This window comes from Neovison vison, chromosome 1, assembly GCF_020171115.1.
Source record: "Neovison vison isolate M4711 chromosome 1, ASM_NN_V1, whole genome shotgun sequence".
Lineage (NCBI taxonomy): Eukaryota > Metazoa > Chordata > Mammalia > Carnivora > Mustelidae > Neogale > Neogale vison.
Genome location: NC_058091.1, coordinates 80709339 through 80718715, shown reverse-complemented (window position 1 = coordinate 80718715; position 9377 = coordinate 80709339). Strand labels below are relative to the sequence as shown.

Below are 9377 nucleotides of genomic sequence, written 5' to 3'. Positions count from 1 at the left end.
AGAACTCAGATCCTGTTCTAGCTTATATTGAGATTTGAGAGAGCCACTCAATTTTATTATCTAGGAGATAGAATCTATTGTGATGATGATTTCCAGTTTTCCTTCTGAAAGGTTTTGACAATAGAATTTCCTAAGAATAGAATTTTAGAACCAGAATGTGCTTTAAAAAATTTAGGCTTTGTCTACTAGCCACACATATTTCAGATTTTATAATGTGTAAGAAACGTACAAGTATATAAACGTTATTAAAAGACAAGATGCAAGATCATCTGATAATTACTCTTAAAACCATTCTTGCTCATTAAAGTATTTTCAGGGACTTAAGGCATGTAAAAAATGGGCAAAATAATCTTTGTAACTATATAGTTTTAAAATCCAAGAGAGAAGGAAGTTCCCTCTTTTTATTTTCAGTTTTCTGCAATTCCTTAAGTTTATCAACCACAAGCAAGTTTCCATTGACATTTTAATATTGTCTCTACCTTGTCATAGATAATGGTTAAGAAGGAAACAGATTCAATCACTCAAATGTTTTGTCTACTTAACCTAAGACAATAGGCTTAACTTTTGCCTCTATTCCCTGGAATCTTGAATATATCAGCCAGTAATTTTAATATCCTGCAATTTTTAAGGGCTAAAAACACATTGTTAGGTGTTCCAGTTGTATGCATTCATATGTCTGTTCTTTAGACAAGATTGGATCTCTGTGGAATGGTTAAAAAAATTGTTACAATTCAAAGTAAATATGAAAAATAGTTGAATAAACTGATATGGCTAATGATGATTTGATCTAAAAAGTCAAAATTAAACAACAAAAATATAAGCAACCACCATAAAACCCACAAATCCTTCTAAAATCCACCACCCAAATGTTTCTCTTGCTTTTTGAAATTTCCACTGGTAACCTTATCTTACCTGCTTATGTAGGACGCTAGCTTCTTACAAATTCCTTTTTCCCAAGAATTTCTGGAAGTCCTGGCCTGTGTACACATACACTCATCTGTAACTAAGTAGCCTCACCTTCACTCCTCCACCTCAGCTGTACTCCCAAGATCTGTCTTCTTTAAGCTAGTCTGGGGAGACATCCTTTCTTCATTTTGATGTAAGACTCTGTTACAAAGTTGCCAAATTATCACTGCCTGTGTCCCAATGTTCAATGAGGCTTTTAGGGCAATTAGCTTTTAGACCATGGGAGATGGGCTTAGAAAAAATTCCATTTTGCCTGTTGTCCTTGTTATATGGGTTCTCGCTCAAAATGCAAGCCCCTCCATGGGTCAATAAACTTTTGACCAGAGGACTCCCATCTTACTTGGGAGTTGGGTTATACGGGTAGTGTTTAAGGTGAAATAAGATTATTCTTGAAAATCCTTTAAATTATCTACTCAGGAAATTGTATGTGGTTTTGAGATACAGTTCTATACAGCAGTTCTTTGGGAACCACTGAGGTAGAGTAAAGGAAGGAACAAAGAGGAAATATATAGACCTGTGTATCTGACTTGTCTCCTTTAAGGTAATCATTACATCTCTGGTGGTAAAAAGGGGGAGGTTTCCGAAGTGTTCCAGTTTAGCTGCCAACCAATATATTGTTTCAATATTAAGCCTTTACAATTTTATTTTTTTTTATTTTTTTTTTTTTTAAAGATTTTATTTATTTATTTGAGAGAGAGAGTGTGAGAGAGAGAATGAGCGAGGAGAAGGTCAGAGAGCGAAGCAGACTCCCCATGGAGCTGGGAGCCTGATGTGGGACTCGATCCCGGGACTCCAGGATCACGCCCTGAGCCGAAGGCAGTCGTCCAACCAACTGCGCCACCCAGGCGTCCCAAGCCTTTACAATTTTAATATGCATACAGTTTCATTTGTGGTGCTAAGGATTAAAGGAGATAATATACATGACTGTGGTTGGATTCAATGCTAAATCTTGCTTGGTCAGATTAATCTATACACTATGCTTTGGAAACAGGCCACATGTTTCCTGTTTTTCCAAGTTGCTTTTCCTCTCTGAACAGCTGTCACTTTCATGGGTGTTGGTCTTATGACCCTTATGTGGAGTCACAGCTTCCTCAAGGGTTAAGCTCTGAAGTCAGCCCGAGATGAGTGTGTGTGTGTGTGTGTGTGTGTGTGTGTGTGTGCTGAGTCCCCATTGGACTCAGCCTCACTACCCTCCTCTGCATAGCTCAGCTCAACACTTCCCATTCTTGCTCCATGCTTTAAAACTCCCCTTTCTTGAATAGCAAACTCTTCAGTATTTATAGCTTTTTCTCTCTTTTCTCTTGTTCCTTTCCTTGCCTGGCTCCCAGCTGGGCACTCTGAGTCAGGATTTTTATTATATTGTACTGTATTTCTCAAATTGGTTTTGTCATTATATTAGTTTCAGGTGTACAACATATTGATTGAACAATTTTGTATATTACTATACATTACTCACAGAGAATTTTCTAACTTTGATGTAGTATTTTGCTGGTTTCTTTGCTTTATGCTCCATGTTCTTCAAGACTAGAAGTTGGGTCATTGTCCTCTTTGTTTCTCAGTGTTGCTTGCAGACCATTACTCCTTCTTATCAAAACCCTGATTTCTGGAAGCTAACGTTTTTCCTCTCACCTAGCCCTCCAGACTAACATTTATTGAACACATCCATTGAGCCACAGACTGTGCTGATCATTTGCCTGGATTATTTTGGTGAAAACCCACCATAATCCCAATAAGGAGAACTATCATTATCATACCATCATGAGGTTTCTAGAGGTCATGAAACTTGTTCTCATCTCTGTAATGTGCATATAAGAGTGCCTAACTCATTGGTCTACCGTGAGAGAGCAGTATTTGTAAGGTGCTAAGTGTTTTTCTGTTATTTTGTGACCCAATGGGGCTCTGTGAGAAAGTGGGGGACCTGGGATTCAGACCCTGCCAATCTGACTCCAGAACATCCATCACCATTATGCACGGCCAGTGGACCTTCTACTGACGTCTCCTTTCAGTGATGATATCCTTGGGTCCCAGTCTTTGAAGCCAATTCTGCTAAAGTTCCCCTTGGTTTTTTCACAGTTTAAGGGCTGGCTCATTCTCCACCTTGCTCCCTTTTCCTTTGTCTCCTCTGTTGCAGCTCCTGGTAGGGAATCGGATCCAGAGCTCATTTAGAGGCTGGTCTTCAACAAGAAGAAGGACATTTCCTTTATAGCAATAGGAAGGAAGTAAAAAAAAGGAACTGATGCAGGGGTGGTTTTGTGGGTCTGACAATGGGAAGTTGAAGCAGTTTCCATCCTGTAATCTGTATTTTCTTAATAAAGCAAGAAAGGAGATCATCAGTGAGAGTGAGTGTGGAAATTTGCACTGGTTATACTTTGCTCTGTCAGACTGGATAACCCAACCTAGAAAAACACTGCGGTTGGGCTTCTCACAGGGACACTCCTAGTTTTCACTATCAATATGCTTCACCGGTGACCACAGTAGCTTAGTTGCTAGATGACAAAAGTCGAGTCTGCAAATAATTTTGAGGCAAATACTGAGGATTTCTAAAGACCAGAGACAAAGTCTCTAGCACCTAATTCTTCACATTACCTCAGCCACCCACTGCCACCACACATCCTGTGTCTCACTTCCTCTGAAATCACTACTAGTGTATTTCATGATCTCACCACAACCCGGGGCCCCATTGGTGCACCCTCACTGAGATACCTACTCCACAGATGCTACCAGAGTTTTAACACTCATCAGTGATTCTTCACTTCTTTTTTTGGCCTATTTTAGTTTTCATGGTTTAAATCATAACCATGTCCTTATAGAGCCTCTCAAGTGCTTACTTACCTCTCTGCCCCTCAGACCCACCTGGCAGAACTTCGGCACTGGTTGAGCACTCTTATCTTCCTTCTTTGTTCCTACATCTGAGCAATTATGTATGGCTAGAGAAAAATCAATAGCCAGGCTGCTTGATTTTTATAACAAAGGAAATTATCTTCATATTTAAGTGCCTCAGGCATTTGGCACTGCATGACTGTATGTGTTTCCCTAGTAAACTGAACCACTGTCAAGGTAATTATTTTATACTCTCCCCCCTTACTTCACATCTTGCACATCTTGCTTTTCTTTACCCTCACTCTCACAGAGGACCTCATTTCTTACTTCATTAAGAAAATAGAGACAACAAGATGGGACCCCTCCAACTTCCCATTGTCAGACCCATAAAACCACCCCAGCATTAGTTTCTTTTTATTAATACAGAGAAAATGTCCCTTTTATTGTTAAAAACTGGCTGGATCTGATTGCCTCCTCCTCCCACTCTCTTCTGCATGTCCAACTCCCTCTCAGCAATGTTCCACAATGGAACCCTCCCACAGCTGCACATACCCTTCCAATTTCTAGAAAGCTTTGTTCTGAAGTGGGCTGCTATCTGTAATCCTTATCTCTGCTTTCCCATCCCACATTCACTGTGTCCCCACCCATCAGGCTGCCTCCGCTCACCATCTACGCCACTTCTTTGCTGAAGCTGCTTTTTCTAAGGTCCCCAAAGAGTTCCATGCTGTCAACCCAATGAATGCTATCCATTCTTTAGTTGACTCACTCACATGATGGCTCTATCTTTTTTTTTCCATTCAGATTGTATCTCTTTAGAGAGACCTGCTCTGATGACACTAGATGAGCTGAAATAGTTCTTCCCTCCCCCATAATGGTGGCATCACACCACTCTGCTATATTGTCTTCATAGCACTTATTTTCTGAATTTATCATGTTCATTTATTTGTTCATTTGTTGACTGTGCCTCTTATGTCCTCACCTAGAACAGTGCCTGGCACATCACAGATGCTCAATGAGGATTTGTTGAGTGACAGACACAATGCTGTATTTAGAATCTTCTCTTCTGTCCAACAACTAAGCTTTTGTTAACTGTGTGAATTTTATACATATACTCTCTCTGGCTGTCTAGTCCCTCAAAGGAGCATTCCTGGTGGACCCCTTATTCTGGGACAGGTCTGAATCCATGTAGGCCGAGCTTTATTTTGAGCATGTGCTTCCCATCTTTCTCCTCCCCACTTTCTTTCCATGTATCCATACCATTCTGGTTTGGGTCTCTCATTTTTCTTTTTCAATATGACCCTCAGTTTTAAAACCTCCTTTTTCCTAAACTCTAATTACAGGTTTCTCTGTTGGTGATGATTGGTGGACATCTTTGAGTCAGTTTGGGAAGGTTGTGGTCCTACACTTGCTCTCTAAGTCTGGAAAACTTCCCTGTTTGGGAAGTTTCAGAACTTGTCTCTAGTCTTCCAAAATCCTAAGTGTCTGGGTCAAAGTCATTTGCAGACTCGACTTTTTTCATGTAGTTACTAAGCAACTGTGGTCACCTGGTAAAGCATAGTGATAGTGAACACTAGAAGGAATGTCCAACTTACATGTTTTTCAAGGGTGGGTTTGGCCAATGTGACAGGGCAAAGCATCACCAGTGTAAAAAAAATATGGAATTTAAAAAGTCACCAACTTCCAGCCAGACAATGTTATTCTCCATTCTCTTATTGTTAAACAAATATGAAAACAAAACAAAGCTCACAAAGGCATTATTGAGAAACACTTTGGATTCTAATCTTATCAAGTTTTCTTCAAGTGGTCATAAATTCCTTAGAACCAAGATTTAATGAAAATAAAAATATTGCTATATATACACAGGTTTAATCATCTTCCTGAAACCTGGACTCAGTCTGGATGTATGCTAGAAACCCAAGACCCAGACAGGGCAATCAAGTGCCATTGGCTATTCAATTTCAACCCCTGCTTTGACCATACCCATGAAATGAGCCATATCCAGGGCAATCATTTAGTTTACCATCCAGACTGGAGTACTATTAATAATTATGCTGGGATAACATGAACAAAACAGGGCTGTCCTCAGAAAATGGGAACATGTAGTCATTCCAACCATAAGCTCCTTTGATGACTATGGACCAGTCCAGTCGCTACAAGTCAAATGGAGACCCTGGCCCCTGCAGCTATAACTCATTGCTGTCCTTGGTCCACAGGCTTAAAGGTTTACAGGCACTGTTAGTCATGAGTTTGGGACTTACTTGTTACAAGTGCATTTAAATTATCTCATAAGTTTGTGATAATACTAACCATATCCTTTCTGGTGTTTTCTACCCCACCTTCTGCAGAATAAAGAGGGCCCTTGATATACGTCTTTGAGGAAGAATGAACTGAAGAGAGAGGCTTCTATGAACAAACTTCCCTTTCTCCAGCCCAAGCACTGTTTGCTACAGCAAGTAAAATCGAGTCCTTTACAGAGAGCATCTTATTTGCAATGCACTTGCAATTTCGAGCAGAAGCAAAACACGTGTTTAAATATATATATATGTATATATATATATATATATACACATATATATCAATATCACATGAAAAGGTAAATTTCTTAGAGAAAGGTTATTATGTTTATACCAAAAGCAAACCAATCACTACTTTGTCAATGCTTATATTCCAATAAAATTTTAAAAGGCAGGGACACTGGAGTGCTCTCCCCCTTTTACAATGACTCCTGTGAGCTGATCCTAGTTATTCTCCTTTACTGGAGGCCCTGACGCTGGCGCTCATGAAGGACACCAGCACTGGTCTCTGTGTTGGCTTTAAGTTGCGAGCAGTCAATCATGAGAAAAAAGCTGTGAATAATGATAGTACAACACATGTTTGGAATTAAGAAATCTTTTTCTTGGCAACTCACAGAATTTATCTCATTTCACATATGCCTTCTACATGTATGAAGTCCTGGACTCCACAGGTGAACTTGTCTTTGGAAGTCATCAATTCCTACCTCCCTTTTCAGCTCAGCCTTGGACTGAGCTGAGAGTGAGCTTCTCCAAATAGCAAACTCGTTACCCCCTATTGGAGAGCTCTGACTGTTAAACTGTGTCTTCCTTTCATTGAATCAAAATCTGTCATCTCAAGTGACCAACTGTTTTTGTTTGCCCAGCAATGTCTTGGTTTGAACTAAAAATTCTGTGTCCTAGAGGACCCTTCAGTCCTGGGCAAACCAGGACAGTTGGTTGCTCCATCTTTAGTGGCCATCTGTTGGCCCTCAGCTCCGTCTTGACCTATGCAAAGAAATGCTATGATTTCCATCAGATGATATCCATTTTGACACATTTCAGGTAGATTGCTCTAGCTCCAAAAATCTCAGCTGGCATAGTTTTAAATACTGTAATTTCTCTATGATCTCCTCAGAATGTGTTGTCCTCTGTTGGGGGAGGAGCTTTCCATTTCTATCTTGATGTTACCATAGAGGAGAGGAATTTTACTTTGCTCTCCATGCATCCAAGGGTGAGGGATAGGGTAGGACGATGGTGGATAAGAACACTTTTGTTGTTTTTCTATCCGCTTTTCTTTTTATTCCACTCAGAGAAGAGTTGCAGCTAACCTGATTGTTGAGAACCATAACTTTTGGGCCAAGGTTCTCACAATGGCCAGGATTCCTTTACCTCACAGGTAATGAAGAAAGTCTATCATTTTCACTGCCAGCCTCAGCCTCACAGATCATGTAAACGAGCTGACTTTCCTCCTTCCCTGTTCTTGCTTTCAGGAAGTGAGCAAGCCATGTCTACTAGAGGCAGCTAAAAATGCCTTGATTTTGTTTTAATTTCCAATTTCTCTGCTTTCCGGGTGAGTAGGTCAGATCAGTCATGCCCTGTAAAACATGGCTCTTTTTAATTTAGAGTGGATGAGAGGGAAGAGGCCCATCACTTCCTCCCACTTTTCTAGAGATCCCAACACATGTTATAACAATTAATTAGTCTAATTCTTTTGTTTCTCCTCTGGCTTAATTCCTCACATCTTGTCTTCATCCTTTGCAAAAGTGATGAAAAAGAGGAGTGAATCCTCAAACCTAAAGCCCGTTTGAGCTAGAATTTAAGTCTTGGTGCCCAGAAATTAGTGTAATAATGTACACGTGACAATTTTTTTTTTTTTGTTATAGACGTAGCACTTCTTTAACCTATGATCACCACAGTTATTTTACTGACTTTATTCTAGATTCCTAGTTTTCTTAGTGATGACTGAAATCCCTGATAAGGAATGCATTTGTCCCCACACTTCTGCACTGGGTTTTTGTACCAAAGTCCAAGGTTTGACAACCTCTGTACCTGACATTCACTCTGAACTCACTGTTGTGAGCCTCCTGTCCCCCAGTATGCCAGAGCAAACACTGACATTAAGGTTACTGATGATTTTCTGGTGGACAATGATCTTTATCCCTGGCCCTCTGCCTTATCTCTTGCCCTGGGTGACCTCCTTCAACCTGAGGGGCTTTATCTACCGCCTAGATATTCATGACTCTCAAATCTATACCCAGACCTTTCTCCTGAACTCCGTATTCAGGTAACCCAATTACCTGTAAGATAGCTCTATCTGGATGTCCTATCTGCATTTCGAATTCAACATCAAGCAATCAAATTCATTATCTTGGTATAGGATTCTGATTTCACTCCTGCAGTCCCATTTTCAGAGACTGGCAACACTATCCACCTAAACTCCCAAACAAAAAACCTGAGTACTGTTCTTAATTCTATTTTCTTCCTCTCTCTCTCTCTCTCTGTGTTTCTCTGTCTCTCTCTTTTTTTTAACCTTAAGTTTATACTGTTAATCCCACTTCCCAAATATTGTTTTTCATCTCTCTCTTGCTCTTTGGTCTCATCGTCACTAGCTTACTGTGCCCTTTCTAGTTGGTTTTGCTTCAATAGCTGCCAAACTGCCCTCCCTCCCTCTAGTCCTACCCGCCCTCATTCTCCACACTATTGCCAGAGTAACCTTTCTAAAAGGGAAATCATATCATGTCACGTACCTGCTTTTAAACTCCTTGAATGAGCTCCCATATTCTTCAGAATAAAGATCAAACTTCTAGTTTAACACAGAATGTCCTTCACGGCTTGTCTCCTCACCATGCCTTTGCCTCATTTCCTGCTATGCTCCCCGCCACTGGCCCTCATTCCTGTTCAGCAACATGCAGGTTCCTGAGTACATTATGCTACTCCACGCTGCAGTGCTGTTTCCACACCACTCCCTCTGCCTGGAATACCATTCCTCCCCTTCCCCCATCGAGCCCCAGCCCACTTGTCCTTCAGGATCATATCAGGGGTCACACTCTCTAGAAGTCTCTCCAGACTCCATTATCAGCCAGTTTCATTTTCAATGCTCCTGTTGCAATCTAACTAAAACTCGTGTCTTAATGAATGGTCATTTCGAAATTCCACTGAAATGGTGCAAAGGAAGACCTATGGATGGAGTGTATAATTTTCTATAGAAAGTCCCTCTATCTGCACCATTTTATCTACATCATTAACAAAAACATATGAATGATCAATGTCCCGAAGCTGTACACTATAGAATGCATGGTTATAAAATATCCTGGAACA

The 9377-nt window shown here is 40.4% G+C and overlaps 1 long non-coding RNA gene across 1 annotated transcript; it reads right to left on the bottom strand.

Moving 5' to 3' along the window:
* Window positions 1–2344: 2344 nt before the first annotated feature.
* LOC122899319 lies at window positions 2345–9064 on the bottom strand. The gene is made up of 2 exons (XR_006383104.1): window positions 8807–9064; window positions 2345–3271 (listed from the first exon to the last, which is right to left on the bottom strand). It is a non-coding gene; the product is annotated as an uncharacterized LOC122899319 (long non-coding RNA).
* Between the last annotated feature and the right edge of the window lie 313 nt (window positions 9065–9377).